We start from the raw sequence: 18,683 nt of genomic DNA, 5'->3' as shown, positions 1-18,683 counted from the left end.
CCTCATTAAAATGCAAATCAACTTATAACATTTTTGACATGCGTTTTTCTGGATTTTTGTTGTTGTTATTCTGTCTCTCACTGTTCAAATAAACCTACCATTAAAATTATAGACTGATCAGTTCTTTGTCAGCGGGCAAACGTACAAAATCAGCAGGGGATCAAATGCTTTTTTCCTTCACTGTAGACTTTTGACCTCCACACATGGAAAAATACGTTTCCATTTAATTTTATGAACTTTTGCCCACCTCAAGTAACATCTTTAAATCACAGACGTCGAAGAGAAGCAAAAATGAAAGTGGCAGAAGGACTCCTTCTACACTGAACAAATTATAAATGGAACATGTAAAGTGTTGGTCCCATGTTCCATGAGGTGAAATAAAAGATCCCAGAAGTTTTCCACATTCACAAAAAGCGTACTTCTCTCAAATTGGGGAGGCAGGGTAGCCTAGTGGTTAGAGCGTTAGACTAGTAACCGGAAGGTTGCCAGTACACAATTATTATTTCAATTAAAAATCATTATTTATGACCTTGTCAACATCTTGACTATATTTCCTATTAATTTTGCAACTCATTTCATGTATGTTTTCATGGAAAACAAAGTTTTGAACGGTAGTATACTTTGATTTGTTTAACACTTTTTTGGTTTCTACATTATTCCATATGTGTTATTTCATAGTTGTGATGTCTTCACTATTAATCTACAATGTTGAAAATATAAAAAATAAAGAAAAACCCTGGAACGACTAGGTGTGTCCAAACTTTTGACTGGTGCTGTATCTGTGACCAACCATAGATTAGGGCCTAATTAATATTTCTGAATTGATTGATTTCCTTATTTGAACTGTAACTCAGTAAAACAAAATGACATTGTTACATATTGCATTTATATTTTTGTTCAGTGTAATGTACAGGGATCCCCCCCTGATAGACGGGCTATATTCATCCAGGGACATAAATACGAGGGAAGTTTTATCTAAGTTGGTAGAGGATCTAACATTGTTAGTCATTGTTCCCAAACTTAACCTTAGCAACCCTACCAAATACTCAAATACTCTCTGAGTAGTTGATTACAACTATGTGTAGCGTATTGTAGCTTCCCTCTGACAGTTGAGACAGTGAGATGGAGATCTGGGGTGTTTGTTTTCCCATATAGTTCAGAGAGATTGTCCTGTTTACTCTGTGCTGCTGGGAGGCAACTGACCCCTGACGTCACAAATAAATCTGGAACCCCATAAATGCTGGGTTGGGAATCTGAATAACAATCTCCTATTCTTGTCCATCTACTAGTTAGGGCTAGAACTGTGCTTGAAGTACTGATTGTGTGCATTTCCAACTCTGGAAAGTCAGTGTTGTAATTCACAATACACTCGAGCATTCACTGGTTTGCTTGTTGATGATAATGTTGAACAGATATGTGACTTCTAGTGACTCCCAAACCCGCATGCGGGAGCGTAATCATCGCCTGAAACTAATTAGCATAACGCAACGGACATAAATATCCCTAGAAAATATTCCTATTCATGAAAATCACAAATGAAATATATTGAGACACAGCTTAGCCTTTTGTTAATCACCCTGTCATCTCAGATTTTCAAAATATGCTTTACAGCCAATGCTAGACAAGCATTTGTGTAAGTTTATCGATAGCCTAGCATAGCATTATGCCTTGCTAGCAGCAGGCAACCTTGTCACGGAAATCAGAAAAGCAATCAAATTAAATCGTTTACCTTGGATGAACTTCAGATGTTTTCACTCACGAGACTCCCAGGTAGATAGCCAAAGTTCATTTTTTCCCAAAATATTATTTTTGTAGGTGAAACAGCTCCGTTTGTTCTTCACATTTGGCTGAGAAATCGCCCGGAAATTGCGGTCACCACAACGCTGAAAAATATTCAAAATTAGCTCCATAATATCGACAGAAACATGGCAAACGTTGTTTAGAATCCATCCTCAAGGTGTTTTTCTAATATCTATTCGATAATATACCCGTCGGGACACTTAATGGCTACCTCTGTATTTTACGTGAGAATTTCTCTCGGAGCCACCATGTGACCACTTACGCAATGTGGCCGCCTACGGCTATTCTTCAACAGAAATGCGTAAAACTACGTCACAATGCTGTAGACACCTTGGGGAATACGTAGAAAGCGTAAGCTCGTTGATGGTACATTCACAGCCAAATAGGGAGTCATTGGAACGCAGCGCTTTCAAAACCTGGGGCACTTCCGGATTGGATTTTTCTCAGGCTTTTGCCTGCAACATCAGTTCTGTTATACTCACAGACAATATCTTTACAGTTTTGGAAACGTTAGAGTGTTTTCTATCCAAAGCTGTCAATTATATGCATATTCTAGCATCTTTTCCTGACAAAATATCCCGTTTAAAACGGGAACGTTTTTTTCCCAAAAATGAAAATACTGCCCCCTAGCACCAAGAGGTTGAATCAAACATTGTGTTTTGATATATGAATAACTAAATGTGAATATGAGCATTATCAAATGATTTTATTCAAACTTGTCTTTATAAAATAGAAAAATACATGTGAAACAGAAACCCATTGGGTTTAGATTGACTAATTATGGAATAGCAATGCGCTATTCTCAGACTAACATAAAGGTAACTGCCAAAAATAATGGAAACACTTGTGAAATTAGGGATACAAACTATATTGAGAGCAGGTGCTTCCACACAGGTGTGGGCAGTGAGTTAATTACGCAATTAACATCCTATCATGCTACGGGTCATGTATAAAATGCTGAGCTGGCCATTATTTTGGCTACCATAGCTATGCCCCATAGGATGACAATGCACCCAGCCACAGGGCATGAGTGGTCACTGAATCGTTTGAGCATGAAAACACATGCCATGGCCATCTCAGTCCAATTGAAAACTTATGGGAGATTCTGGAGCAGCACCTGAGACAGCGTTTTCCACCAATGTATGGAATGTATTGTGGAAGAATGGTGTCGCATCCCTCCAACAGAGTTCCAGACACTTGTAGAATTTAAGCTGCTTTATTTTGGCAGTTACCTCCCATTGGGCACAGATGTGAATTCCACGTTGGTTCAGCGTTATTTCATTGAAATGACATGGAAACAATGTTGATTCAACCAGTGTGTGTGTGTGTGTAGTGGGCTGTACACTGTAGAGTCATTGACCCCCGAACACACACAATTAATTTTTTTATTGAGGGACAAAAGACTAAAACACCACAATCTGCTCCAAGTTCTTTTTAATTTTTGAAAGTCTTCCCACACAGAGGCATTATCACATAGAGATGTAAGCCAGGTTTGAAATGTTTATACTTTAGTCAAATATTATCTGTAGTGCGGGCAATTTGCAGTCCACAAATTATTTATAGCTATGTTCCCCCCCCCCGACCATCCACTCCAGAAAAATTGTCCTGCGGTTGAATCTAGTTGATGAGCCCTGTGGTACAGTACCAGGTTTGTGTTCTCACTTTGCAAATGTATACATTTCAACAGGTAAAAGGGTAAGTAGCAACATGACTCGCATACAAAGGCTGTATCTGATAAACATTCACAGCACTGCATGATCCAAGATTCTCCTTAGGCACTATTCAAAACCAACAATGTAAACTCAACATCGTAAAAGTCTGAATTAAGACAATATGTTTTGAGAAAGAACAACTCCAAGGTCAAAATATCCACCTAGAATTAAAATAAGCTATAAAAGGTATAAAATACATATAATAGAGTATCATGTGCTTTTTTAAAAATAAGGCACATACTTATGTACTTCGGAACTATCAACACATTACAGTTTCTGCTCAGACATGTTCAACTTTAGTTACAATGTATTGAATTTCAAAAGGAATGCTTACTAGGCCCATATTATACTCCATGGAATGTGTCCGAATGCATCAGCAAATGAGTCACAACATACGGAATTAATTCATTTTACACTTCAACATCACAACCTGATTCAATAGCTCTCAAAGTGCTTTACATTATATACAGTAGGTAACACCTCAGCTGGTATTAAACTGCACCCACCTGTTACAATAATGTGTGTGCAGTCATTCCCATTCTAATGACGGTCATGTAAAGAGTATGCTACATTTCTCAACACAGCCTACTACGTACTACTACGTATACTGTCCATCTGCTATGAAATCAAAAGTTGAATTAGTTCAAGACTTATTCACTCTATATCCACAGTGAGCCTGTTAGACCCTTTACGCCACAAGAGAAAATAATGTGCAGCATTGCAATTTGAAGGATTCACTTTTGTTCTTTAAAAGACGATGCAGAGGCTCAACATTTAGCCTAGCTATGGACTAGGTGGGAATCGACCGGTTATGAATGAAGACAGTTGTTAGAAAGCAGAAAAAGTTACATTTAGAGCACTTCTTGGAATGAGTAAAACATTTTGTTACCAATGTGAGACAACATTTGAGAACTCACCTCAGAGTAAGGCAAGCAAAGGCTGGTCCACCAAGCGGTCTCTCCAACTCCTCGGACTGAATGTAAGATGGGCTGTGCAGTTCAAACTGTTCCTCAGACACCACATCCGCATAGTTAGCAGGGGCATGGGATTAACGCTAAGTTGAACAACATGTCAGAATCAACTTTGTATCTACTCAAAACTGTTGGTGAAAGCTTCAACAGAGCTTTGACAATCCAGAAAGACATGAAGTAGGACCAAGGCAATGAATGGGAGTTTATACATGACCCCTTTTAAACCCTGTTCAGAAAAAGCTTTTTCATAGTCTTAATAAGTAGAGCAAGTGATCAGAATCGAAGGATAATGTTGCAGTGAGTGTATATGAGAGAATTTTTATGAGGCTTTGCCTGACCTTCAGGCACTTCAGGATGTGCCAGTGTGAGCCAGCTCATATCCATGCTGAAGTTGCTGCTCACACTGGAGCTACTGATGTCACACTGGAGCACCACATTCAGTTTCTTAGCACCAGGTATTTGTACAATTACCTGCACATAGGAAAAGAAATAAGCAGGAATAAGTTGTCCCATCTGAATGCTGACTTAGTTGAACATTTTGTCACACCCTGACCATAGTTTGCTTTGTATGTTTCTATGTTTTGGTTGGTCAGGGTGTGATCTGAGTGGGCATTCTATGTTGGATGTCTTGTTTGTCTATTTCTATGTCTGGCCTGATATGGTTCTCAATCAGAGGCAGGTGTTAGTCATTGTCTCTGATTGGGAACCATATTTAGGTAGCCTGGGTTTCACTGTGTGTTTGTGGGTGATTGTTCCTGTCTCTGTGTTTTGCACCAGATAAGGCTGTTTTTGGTTTTCCACGTTTATTGTTTTTGTTAGTTTATTCATGTCTAGTGTCTTTATTAAAAAACATGAATAACCACCACGCTGCGTTTTGGTCCGCCTCTCCTTCACCTAAAGAAAACTGTTACACATTTATTATTTTGCTCTTACTTAGCATACAGACATCAATATTTACAAGGGAAAAACCATGCAGATGGTATAACATAATATGATCTACAATGGCATTTATACCAGACTTAAACAATATAATAGATTAGAGTAACAAAGCATCCATAAAAAGGGCACCCAATGAGTATTCCACTGATCACTGAAGAGTTGAAAATTGAGGCATAGACAGGTGGGATCTTCAGTGTTTATCCATTCCAGATGTGCAGACTGATGGAATGTGGTTACCCCTCACTCTGTTTTGTGTCTGTATTTGGTAGATGGCTGCTTTGAGCACGATGAGTCAAGAATAGCTATTCTCAATCACAGCATAGATTGGGATGGACTCTCCTAGAAGGAAGACGAGAGAAAAATAATAATCCTGAGGACATTGCACTATAATAAAAAAGACTGAATAAATCTTGATCCATGATGAAAAACTAACTTTTGAGACATTCGGACTGTTACTGTAGCCACTTCTGTCCAAAATTCACATTCAGAGAGATAGGGCCTAAGGTGAAAAACCAACAGCAATCTTCACATTTCTTTGCAGTCAGAGGACTGAGGACCAAAAATGATACATTCACTGGCTCAAAGATGAAACTATATTTTACATAATGTACTTAATTATCGAATGGCACTCATTCATTCAGGGAAAAAGCTAAATCATCAAGTTGTGCTGAAAAAGAAAAGTCTACAATGGAAAGTCTCCATTAACTGATGAAGTTATTAGTACACTAGCCAGACAGTGTAATATTGAGGCAAATCAAGATTGGATTTCATCATTTCCTATTCAGTCAGAAAAGTTAACTCACTTTTGAGTAGGGTTGCAAACTTCCGGGAACTTCAATAAATTCCCTAGTTTTCCTGAAATCCCATTTGGAGGTTTTCCGGAAATACAGAAACCTTCAAAGAGGATTTCTGGAAATCCTGGGAATTTATTGAAAGTTACCAGAATTTTTTAACCCTATTTTTTGAGGGAGCTAAACTTGAAAGGGGAACTCATGACGCCCTCCATCAGGACTGATTCATTTCTAACCATCTGAAACAAAATAACACGATTTCATCAAAAAGTATAGCACTTGCCAAGACCAGAGTGGGCACATTTACTATATAACGCAACAGTTTTTGTGACAAAACCATCAGTAGTGTTGAAAAAGTGATGGAAACCCATTTAACTTGTATTTTTCATTCGGTACGTGGGAAATTAACTGCAAACGTTATCTTTATGTGCAATACATCATCATGCACAGATTTTTATCTGTAATAAATCAGTTTGATGGAAAAACATGCGCCTATTATTTTATGCAGATTTTAGAATATTCACATGAAAATCTGTTGCAAATTCGATAGAAACCTAGCTATTGATCTTTAAGTTGGAAAGTCAGAGCTCTAGAAAGATGCCCGAGCTTCTGACAATTCTAAGTTGGATGACCGATCAAAACCATTTTTCCCATCCCGAGCTAGCTGTTCCTCTCTCCCAAGAATAAATGTTTCCATATAAAGATGATGTAGGGACCGATCAAAACAATTTTTCCCATCCGGAGCTAGCTGTTCCCCCAGAGTTCCAATTTGTCTAGAACCCACTGAAGTCGAAAGTTGGATCTTTCTGAGTTCCGAAGTGTTTTGAACACAGCATAAGTCTAACCTAGCTACGGACAGAAGTGACACCGGGCTGCCTCTGGGGGCATGAGCCAGCTGCCCTGTTTTGGCCTACGGTGAAGTCGGCTCAAAACAAAAGTTATGAAGGCTATTTAAGCACATGGAGTAATGAGTAGGATTCTGTTTTCACATGAAAAAGTTATTGTTTTTGATAAAAAATGAAAACTAGCTTAAATTCTAACATATATTTTATGGAAAGAGATGTTTCTGAACGATGCATCATGCTGCTTGGTTGACAACATGACCGAACTACGCATATTACTGTTCCATTTGAGAAGGGCATTAGCTTCCTCCCCCACTGCTTTAACCTGTTCACGCCACGGGCCATATCCAGGTGCACTTAATCGAAGTCCCTCTCTCCCAAGAATAAATGTTTCCATATAAAGATGATGGAGGGAGGGTGAAACAATTCCTTTATGTTGTACAATGACTGCATGGATGTTCTAAATATATGTGCATTGTAGCCTTGTGCCAATGAAGCCTATGCCTATTTTATGTTACTATAAAAGTAAATATAGACCTAAATATGCACTATATTAACTCCATAGGTTCCTGATGGATAAAATCTATAATCAATCTATAATTATTATTATTTAAAGTGCTATTACGTTAATACAGTACTAGCATATTACATTAATATATTATGAAGTTTGTGGATGATAAAATTAAACAGGGGCCCAACTTTCCCTGGGGACGGGGGGGACATGTTACCCCCTCATTCTGAAATTGCATTTTTGTCCTACCCAGTTTTATAATTAGAATATGATACAAAACAGGTCAACGGTGTGCTTTAGGACCATGCAGACGCCTCCGAGCGGTCAGAGTGTCTGAAGTGTTTATCCTACTAGATAAAATAAAACATAATGTTAATCCCACTTCCATAATGTTAATCCCACTTCTAAAACGCAACTAAAGTTTCGCCCCTGGAATGAAACATTCTTTGTTTTTGTTACAACTATAAAGGTATTGTCTAAAGTTATCTAGGAATCAGGCTAAGAAGCCTTGAAATGAAAAAAAGTCACATTTACTTGTGAGCCGAGGACATTTATAGCATATTCTATTGGAGTATAATTACAAAATAGTAGCCATATGTAATTCTATCACTACTATGCTATGTGCCATTCTGTCTGTAAGCTAGTGCAATCTCTATTCACTGTTCTTGTATGGCCAATGCATTGAATCTGAAAATTCTTAAATGCATAATTGAAAGGTAGGGATGCTTGGATAAAAACCCACTGCAAGGCAAAGAAGAAAGTGGATTTAAAATAGTGTGATATAGTGCATGGTACTGTATGATGAGGTTATTCGGCATGGGTGAAATAATCTCAGTTACATGCACCAACTGTATGGAAATGTACAAGTTAGCAGATTAACCGTGTGTGTGTGTGTGTGTGTGTGTGTGTGTGTGTGTGTGTGTGTGTGTATGTGTGTGCTTGTTTAACTATACTATAAATGATCAAAAATGTGACGAACTGGGGACATTTTGTTAGTCCCTACAAGGTCAAATTCTATTTCTGGGGAGTTTAGGGTTAAGGTTAGAATTAGTGTTAGGGTTAGGAGCTAAGGTTGTGGTTAATATTGAGGTTAGGGTAAGGTTAAGGGTTAGGGTTAGATTAGTGGTTAGGACATTTTTGAATTTGAATGGGATTGAATTATGTGTCCCCACAAGGTTAGTTATATGAGAGTGTTTGTATGTGTGGCACACAGACTGCTGGATGCTGCAAACTCCCATGTGTGCTAATAGATTCAAGATGACATGCTCTCCGCTTCTGTGCTGAATGTTCACTGAACTTTCTGGCACAAAGGCTGCCTCTAAAGTGGGTTCAACCAGAGGTTCATATAAACAAACAGCAGAAAATGGAGAGCCAGGGATTAATGAGCCTAAATGTTGGAATGACTGACAAATCCCTCATTGCCATTAGCCTCTGGCCTCCACCTATGCCACTTCCAAAAAATACAAGGACTATACAATGTTTTGTTCGTGACATTCTTATTTAAGCAATAAGGCATGAGGGGGTGCGGTATATGGCCAATATACCACGGCTAAGGGTTGTTCTTAAGCACGATGTGACGCTGAGTGCCTGTATTCAGCCCTTAGCCGTGGTATGTTGATCATATACCACAAACCCCTGACGTGCCTCATTGCTGTTATAAACTGGTTACCAATGTAATTAGAACAGTAAAAATAAATGTTTTGTCTTACCCGTGATATACGGTCTGATATACCAAGGCTTTCAGCCGATCAGCATCAGGTGCCAAACTACCTGGTTTATTATAAATGTTAGCTGTTGGGGGCCAAACATACCCCCTGCTTTGCTGTACAGATGTAGCTGTATTGTGTGTGGAGAAACTCCACTCTGCCTTTTGTGTACTGTAGAATGTTTGTACACATTCAATGCAGACTAGAGTGTTGAGTGGTATAGTAAGCTGCCAATGAACACCCTACAAGTTTGAGATGACCATAACAAAATGCCAATAGTCAAGGTGGCATATTTTGTCTGAATTTATTTCTCTTTCTTAAAAAAAATCACAATATGGTCACAAATAAGAACTGCACATGCATAGCATCACAGAGAATATTTCTCTAAAGTGTTCTGACTAAAATACTGTAGATGTAATGTACTGCAGATGAACTGTAGTTGTACTGTACTTAAACAATGAATTACAAGCAACATCTCTTATACTGCGGTTTAATTCAATTATATACACTGCTCTCTGGTGGTAGTTGTGTTGTATTGCCCAGTAGATCAGCCTAGAAAGGCTTTGGGGTTTGGTATTTATTTCACTGCTGCATATGCACCATGAAACTATGGTAGGATGGCAATCAAGGTGATATTAGCTGAAACTGATGTCTGAGGGTTACATGTCATAGGGTTACATGTCTGAAAGTTACATGTCTGAAGGTTACATGTCCGAAGGTTACATGTCTGAGGGTTACATGCCTGAAGGTTGCATGCCTAAAGGTTGCATGCCTGAAGGTTGCATGCCTGAAGGTTGCATGCCTGAAGGTTGCATGCCTGAAGGTTGCATGCCTGAAGGTTGCATGCCTGAAGGTTGCATGCCTGAAGGTTGCATGCCTGTAGGTTACATGTCTGAAGGTTACATGTCTGAAGGTTACATGTCTGAAGGTTACATGTCTGAGGGTTACATGTCTGAGGGTTACATGTCTGAGGGTTACATGTCTGAGGGTTACATGTCTGAGGGTTACATGACATAGGGTTACATGACACAGGGTTACATGTCTGAGGGTTACATGTCTGAAGGTTACATGTCTGAAGGTTACATGTCTGAAGGTTACATGTCTGAGGGTTACATGTCTGAGGGTTACATGTCTGAAGGTTACATGTCTGAGGGTTACATGTCTGAGTGTTACATGTCTGAGTGTTACATGTCTGAGTGTTACATGTCTGAGGGTTACATGTCTGAGGGTTACATGTCTGAGGGTTACATGTCTGAGGGTTACATGTCTGAAGGTTACATGTCTGAAAGTTACATGTCTGAGGGTTACATGTTTTAGGGTTACATGTCTTAGGGTTACATGTCATAGGGTTACATGTCTGAAGGTTGCATGCCTGAAGGTTGCATGCCTGAAGTTTGCATGCCTGAAGGTTAGATGTCTGAGGGTTACATGTCTGAAGGTTACATGTCTGAGGGTTACATGTCTGAGGGTTACATGACATAGGGTTACATGACACAGGGTTACATGTTTGAGGGTTACATGTCTGAGGGTTACATGTCTGAAGGTTACATGTCTGAAAGTTACATGTCTGAGGGTTACATGTTTTAGGGTTACATGTCTTAGGGTTACATGTCTGAAGGTTGCATGCCTGAAGGTTGCATGCCTGAAGTTTGCATGCCTGAAGGTTAGATGTCTGAGGGTTACATGTCTGAAGGTTACATGTCTGAAGTTTAGCATGTAGGGCTATGAGTAGAGTGCCTACTTACAATTTTCTTGCAAGTTAATTTAATATTAATGATTTGCTTTAATGTGCTTACCAGATTTTTTAACTGGTAGATATTGTGCAATTTCTTATTATAAATAATATAGCCTAACAAGGAAAGAGTTCAATCAAGGATGAGAGTTGTCTCTGCTGGGATGCTGAAATTTATCACTGCCAGAACCAATGTGCAAATTTGGTGATGTTGGCGGTGCATTGTTAATAGTGATTGTCATCTAATTAAATCGTGGCTCATCACAAGAGATGCATTTTATGCTGAGATAAGCATTGGGAGTCTACTGAAGCGTTCCTATGATCAATAAAGATGTTCCCATCTGGATTACGAATTGTCTGAGGGTTACATAGGGCAGTGGAATTAATTAGGAAGTCGTTCTAATATCCCCCACTTAAACTTTCTTACTGGGGGGCGGAGGGAGGGGAGTGGGCACTGAGCCGGTTTGTTATCAGCTCCCAGTTTACTTTCATGGTAATACTGCTATGGAAGCCCTGTGTGCTACAGAAAATTGAAAGTAAAATCTCAAACATGTTAAAAGCTGTCAATATTTTTTTAGCTGGTGCAGGTATTCAAGCTTAGAAGTTCCATCTAGAGAATGATACTGTCATGGATTTCAAAAGAGGACATTTTTCATTCAAAAGAGAGATCAAATAACAGTGACCACAAAACCACGAGTTAAATTGTCATTACACACCTATCTTCCTGACATGTTTTTTCTCCCCTCTGCTTTGAAAGTGATTGATTTCAGGTTGTTTCTATGACCCCTCTTTTCACCATAGCCTTTTCAAAACATGACCATTAACCTGCAGTGAATAAGACCTTTTATCTCCCTGTAGAGAGAGACCCGGCAGGTTGATGTTTCTTCCGGTTGTATTATTGTGAGGTATATTTCAATCAGCGGGTCATATACATGTCAATATAATTATGCTTTTGTAAGTAAACAAACCAAACATGGTTTACTCTACTGTATCAAAAGTTCAGCGTGCCACTGCCAAGCAGTCTGCACAAGACCTCACCAGGCTAAAGGTACAGTAGAATACACACAGCTTTAAACATTCATTATGCAACATATCTAAACTGTGCAGTGTATAGCTACATCAGTGACATTTCAAGAGAGAAATCATATATGTATTGCTAAAACCCTTCCACAGAAAGTTTTAGAGAAGAAACAGTGCATTTGTTCATGAAACAAAATAATTGTTGATGTGCAAAAAACGTTTTGCATCAAGGACAAACCATGAACAGCACAATTTAGATTGACAACCGAATCCGAAAATGAGTGAGACAGTGCCCCCTTGACACCACCCTAGTATCCTGGGTTCCCGAGTACCCCAAGCCCCCTGAGCCAAGCACTGAGGAGCCCATGCATCTGGGACGCACACGTCTGAGCCCACTGGAACGCGACAGGCACATGCACGAAGGCTGCTGCCTCCACATGTGGAGGTCTCGGCCATTTCTGGTCTACATGCCCAGAACTGGCGGGAAACGCCGAGGCTCGCCAGGACAAGGGGAGACCGTGATGAGCTGTGCAGTGACCCCCAGGCTACCCAGTTACTGCCTGTGACTACCCGCGATCCTCCACTGGGACAACTGTCAGCACCAAATTTCAAACCATTGTGGACTCCAGGACCACGTATAATTTCATAGATCAGGACCTCGCCAGAGAATTACAAATGCCCGTCCCTCTGCAGATTCAAGACCTCGATGGAAGCCCCATCGGCTCCGGCCAGGTGGAATATTAGACCAAGCCCATTCAAGTGTGAACCACTCAAACTCTTAGCTTTTTTCTGATCACTGCTCCTGAGAACACCTTTATCCTAGGGTGCACCTGGTGAGCGCAACAACCCCACTATTCTCCTAGTCCATGGGACACCTACTAGACTGGGGAACGAACTTCCAGACTAAATGCCTAAGATCCCCACAAAGAGCCTCACCGTGTCCCCCTGCACCCATTGAAGCTCAAGAATTCTCTGCTCTCCCTCCACAAATACTTCGATCTCCCGGGAGCATTCAGTAAGAAGCAAGCCACCACCCGGCCACTTCGTTGCCCATATGACTGTGCCATAGAGCCCCTGCCCGACTCCACCCCTCCCCGGGGCCATCTTTACTCCCCCTCGGCCCCTGAAGCAGCAGCCATGGACGACTACATCTGGGAGTCGCTGGATGCAGGATTAATTTCTTCTTCAACCTCTCCAGTCGGCACAGGCTTCTTCTTATTGGGAAAGAAGGATGGGGGTCTGCATCCTTGCATCGACTACAGAAGGCTGAGGATTACGGTCAAGAACCGTTACCCCCTACCTCTGATGTCCACTGCCTTGGAGCTGGCCTAAGGGGGCCGACTCGTCACCGAACTGCACCTCTGAAATGCTTACAATCTGGTGAGAATCAGGGAGGGAGATGAATGGAAAACTGTCTTTAACACCCCAAGTGGCCCCTATGAATATCTAGTCATACCATTTGGATTATTGAACCCACCGGCAGTCTACCAAGCATTTGCCAATGACACGCTTAAGGACATGTTAAATCGTTTCGTCTTTGTTTACCTCAATGACATCCTGACTTTCTCCAAGAACCTTCCAGAACACATCCTGCACATCCACCAAGTCCTGAAATGCCTCCCGCAGAGTCAGCTATACATCAAAATAGAGAAGTGTGAGTTTCACATATCCCAAGTCTCCTTTCTGGGCCACATTATCTCTAACACAGATCCACAGATGACGCAATCTCAATCGCATTCCACACTGCCCTTTCTCACCTGGACAAAAGGAACACCTATGTGAGAACGCTGTTCACTGACTATAGCTCAGCATTCAACACTATAGTGCCCACGAAGCTCATCACCAAGCTAAGGACTCTGGGACTAAACACATCCCTCTGCAACTGGATCCTGAACTTCCTGACGGGCAACAACTTCTTTGCCACGCTGATCCTTAACACTGGGGCTCCTCAGGGGTGTGTTCTTCCTGTATTCCCTGTTCACCCACAACTGTGTGGCCAAACACGATTCCAACACCATCACTAAGTTTGTTGACGACAAAACAGTGGTAGGCCTGATCACCAGAAATAATGAGACCGCCTATAGGGAGGAGGTCAGAGAACAGGCAGTGTGGTGCCAGGACAACAACCTCTCCCTCAATGTGAGCAAGACAAAGGAGCTGATCGTGGACTACAGGAAAGAGTTTCAAGTTCCTTGGTGTCCACATCACTAACAAACTATCATGGTCCAAACATACCAAGACAGTCGTGAAGAGGGCACAACAAAACCTTTTCCCCCTCATGAGACTGAAAATATTTGCCATGGGTCCCCAGATCCTGAAAAGGTTCTACAGCTGCACCATCAATAGCATCCTGACCGGTTGCATGTGTCAGAGGAAAGCACAGAAAATTGTCAGAGACTCCAGTTATAGACTGTTTTCTCTGTGACCGTTCGGCAAGCGGTACCGGAGGGCCAAGTCTAGGACCAAAAGACTCCTCGACAGTTTCTAGCCCCAAGCCATTAGACTGCTGAAAAATTCATAAAAATCATCACGGACAATTTACATTGACCCCCCCTTGTAAGTAAGCGTTTCACGGTAAAGTCTACACTTGTTGTATTCAGTGCATGTGGCAAATACTCTAGTAACCTGTCACATTAATGTGAGTCCATTTTTACAAGACTGAAGGGCATACCTCTGTCATGAAATAATACATGTCCATTCGTGGAGGTAACATGATGTACTGCCTTGAAACCACACATTGATGTAAAAAAAGTATGATGCTTACCACAGTATCACAATAAGTAATGATTTAGTCTAAATGTAAGTACAGTATGCCTACTGTATACACACACATACTGTACACACTCATGCACACTCACACATTGCATTGATAAAGCGTGCAGCACAATTTGAGCAAAATGTAGCAGCTGAAAATGTTCTTCCCCCAGTCATGTGACTGGACCCTGAGGACCCTCTCCAGAGCCATTCCTGCTTCAGTGGGGTGAGTGTGCAGGGTGAGAGTTGAGGGTGAGCTGAGGGGCTAGGCTCAGGCCACCTAACTGGGAGTCAAATCCGAGGCGCTCAGTTGGCACCTCATGCGTGACTGGCCCCTGACCCTGAGGGTGAGACCCGTATCTGGGTCACGTCAGTCCTGTAACCTTACAACATGTCCTGTAACACTTACAACATGATGGGAGCCTGACAGTATACTGTTCCTTTATTATCAAGCATTACATTCTCCTTCAAATAGGTTCACTGTAGAGCCACTGCAGAGAGCTAATGCTGAATTTGTCAAGGTGATTTTAATATGAGGAATGATTATTTATGTATCCTCTGTAGTATATATACAATATAGTTTTGGGCAAAGCAATCTGGCTTTTAACCCAAATATTACAGTAGCTGTTGCTTCATTTCCAATCACAAATGATTTTTCTTTACTAGTTTTAGAAATTAAGAATATGGACTGGACAGCTTGCCATACATTGGAAAATGTGTCCCCGACTCAAGTAGTCTGACCTTAGAGATGCTATTTTTAGTCCTTGTTTTCTTGGTTGAATCAGGAGTTTTCATTCCATCCCTTCCAGTCAAGCGTGCTTGGAACATCATGTTGCTTTTTGAGGACCATAAAAACCTTTTTGTTTGAAGCATTTTCAGTTTTTTTTTTACAGTGTGCTCACGTCCTTGATGCAAAACTCCTTTTACTCTGGCTCAAAACATGAATTCCTCTTGTAATGATACAGTATTTGAGCCTCACACTCATCAGAGTTGACATCTGATGTCTGGGGGGTGCAGACATGATGTGGTGGTGGAGGGAGACTGAGAGCGCAACACCTGCTTCCCTCCTTCCCTCCACACTGCCTGGTCACTGCTCCCTGAGCTAATGTCCCCACTCCCAATCCCCCTCTCACTTCTCTGCTCTCATGCTGGCCTCCATCCTCCCTCTCTCCATCCAGACTGACCCAGAACTCACTACACCTCCTTCAGGCCCAACTGAACCTTGGTTGATCTGTTCCTTCCCACACCTCTTTAGGATATACAGTGCCTTGCGAAAGTATTTGGCCCGCCCCCTTGAACTTTGCAACCTTTTGCCACATTTCAGGCTTCAAACATAAAGATATAAAACTGTATTTTTTTGTGAAGATTCAACAACAAGTGGGACACAATCATGAAGTGTAACGACATTTATTGTATATTTCGAACTTTTTTAACAAAACAAAAACTGAAAAATTGGGCGTGCAAAATTATTCAGCCCCCTTAAGTTAATACTTTATAGCGCCACCTTTTGCTGCGATTACAGCTGTAAGTCGCTTGGGGTATGTCTCTATCAGTTTTGCACATCGAGAGACTGAAATGTTTTCCCATTCCTCCTTGCAAAACAGCTCGAGCTCAGTGAGGTTGGATGGAGAGCATTTGTGAACAGCAGTTTTCAGTTCTTTCCACAGATTCTCGATTGGATTCAAGTCTGGACTTTGACTTGGCCATTCTAACACCTGGATATGTTTATTTTTGAACCATTCCATTGTAGATTTTGCTTTATGTTTTGGATCATTGTCTTGTTGGAAGACAAATCTCCGTCCCAGTCTCAGGTCTTTTGCAGACTCCATCAGGTTTTCTTCTAGAATGGTCCTGTATTTGGCTCCATCCATCTTCCCATCAATTTTAAACATCTTCCCTGTCCCTGCTGAAGAAAAGCAGGCCCAAACCATGATGCTGCCACCACTATGTTTGACAGTGGGGATGGTGTGTTCAGGGTGATGAGCTGTGTTGCTTTTACGCCAAACATAACGTTTTGCATTGTTGCCAAAAAGTTCAACTTTGGTTTCATCTGACTAGAGCACCTTCTTCCACATGTTTGGTGTGTCTCCCAGGTGGCTTGTGGCAAACTTTAAACAACACCTTTTATGGATATCTTTATGAAATGGCTTTCTTCTTGCCACTCTTCCATAAAGGCCAGATTTGTGCAATATACGACTGATTGTTGTCCTATGGACAGAGTCTCCCACCTCAGCTGTAGATCTCTGCAGTTCATACAGAGTGATCATGGGCCTCTTGGCTGCATCTCTGATCAGCCTTCTCCTTGTATGAGCTGAAAGTTTAGAGGGACGGCCAGGTCTTGGTAGATTTGCAGTGGTCTGATACTCCTTCCATTTCAATATTATCGCTTGCACAGTGCTCCTTGGGATGTTTAAAGCTTGGGAAATCTTTTTGTATCCAAATCCGGCTTTAAACTTCTTCACAACAGTATCTCGGACCTGCCTGGTGTGTTCCTTGTTCTTCATGATGCTCTCTGCGCTTTTAACGGACCTCTGAGACTATCACAGTGCAGGTGCATTTATACGGAGACTTGATTACACACAGGTGGATTGTATTTATCATCATTAGTCATTTAGGTCAACATTGGATCATTCAGAGATCCTCACTGAACTTCTGGAGAGAGTTTGCTGCACTGAAAGTAAAGGGGCTGAATAATTTTGCACGCCCAATTTTTCAGTTTTTGATTTGTTAAAAAAGTTTTAAATATCCAATAAATGTCGTTCCACTTCATGATTGTGTCCCACTTGTTGTTGATTCTTCACAAAAAAATACAGTTTTATATCTTTATGTTTGAAGCCTGAAATGTGGCAAAAGGTCGCAAAGTTCAAGGGGGCAGAATACTTTCGCAAGGCATTGTATTTATACCCGTATACAGTTTTTAGAGCATCGGAAAATTTCATCAGAAGTTTATCCAACAGTAATGTGACTAGCCATACAAATGGATGTAGCATACACATAATAGTCCCTTTGGTAGTTCTAAATGTAATGAAATTATACCTTTTTAATTATAAGAGATACAAAAAAAGTGTATTGCTATAGTTGTTAGTGTGTGCTGTGGGTGAGTCCATCTGCAGAAACAACAACCTACAGATTTGATGTATTTTTGAGCCAAGAAAGACTGTGGCACTGTAGTTAACGTATATGAGAAAAGACACAGTAGAACTGTGAATTTCCCCAGTGCGATGGGGTCTATTAGCTCATGGTCGTGCTACACAGTATGTAATTTGAGTCTGTTACACTGGCAAACTGCCTCGTGACCCCTGTGCCTTGATGTGCAGCCAGACCAATTACTTTTGATCTTAAGGGGACATGACATTTGTAGGTTTTGCACTCTGAAATGACTGCACATGTTAAAAGATGCATCATGCCTTTTCCCACGCAAATATTTTATTTTGCTGGCCCTCAAGGTTTTACCCTATGAACTTAAAGATACAAGGTTTAGATATAGTTGTACTTTTGTTAAATGTATTTCATGCAATACAATAAATAAAAAACGTAATCACATTCATATAAAAAAAAGCATATCAGAAACCAGTCCTTTTACCAGAAGAAAATTAATACCATTGCTTCTTTCATGACATGGTCATTTTGATAACCTAAACTGCCACACTGATTATTGCATGTGATTTTGTAATTATGCCATTACAAAATACTTCCCATGCACTCTTAGGGCTTCTGCTGGTAGAATGGAATAGGAGATACTGTACCACAGGGCAATCCAAATGGCTATTTTTATCTGTCATCAGCCTGCATATTTTCCTCTTGTTTTACTCTTCTAACAGGTAATGGGTAATATGATGTATTACATGTCATGTTTGCATTATTAGATATTCTGAAAGCCTCAGGTTTAGAATCCTTTTATGCTT

This window comes from Oncorhynchus tshawytscha, linkage group LG06, assembly GCF_018296145.1.
Source record: "Oncorhynchus tshawytscha isolate Ot180627B linkage group LG06, Otsh_v2.0, whole genome shotgun sequence".
Lineage (NCBI taxonomy): Eukaryota > Metazoa > Chordata > Actinopteri > Salmoniformes > Salmonidae > Oncorhynchus > Oncorhynchus tshawytscha.
This window is presented reverse-complemented; position numbering follows the sequence as displayed.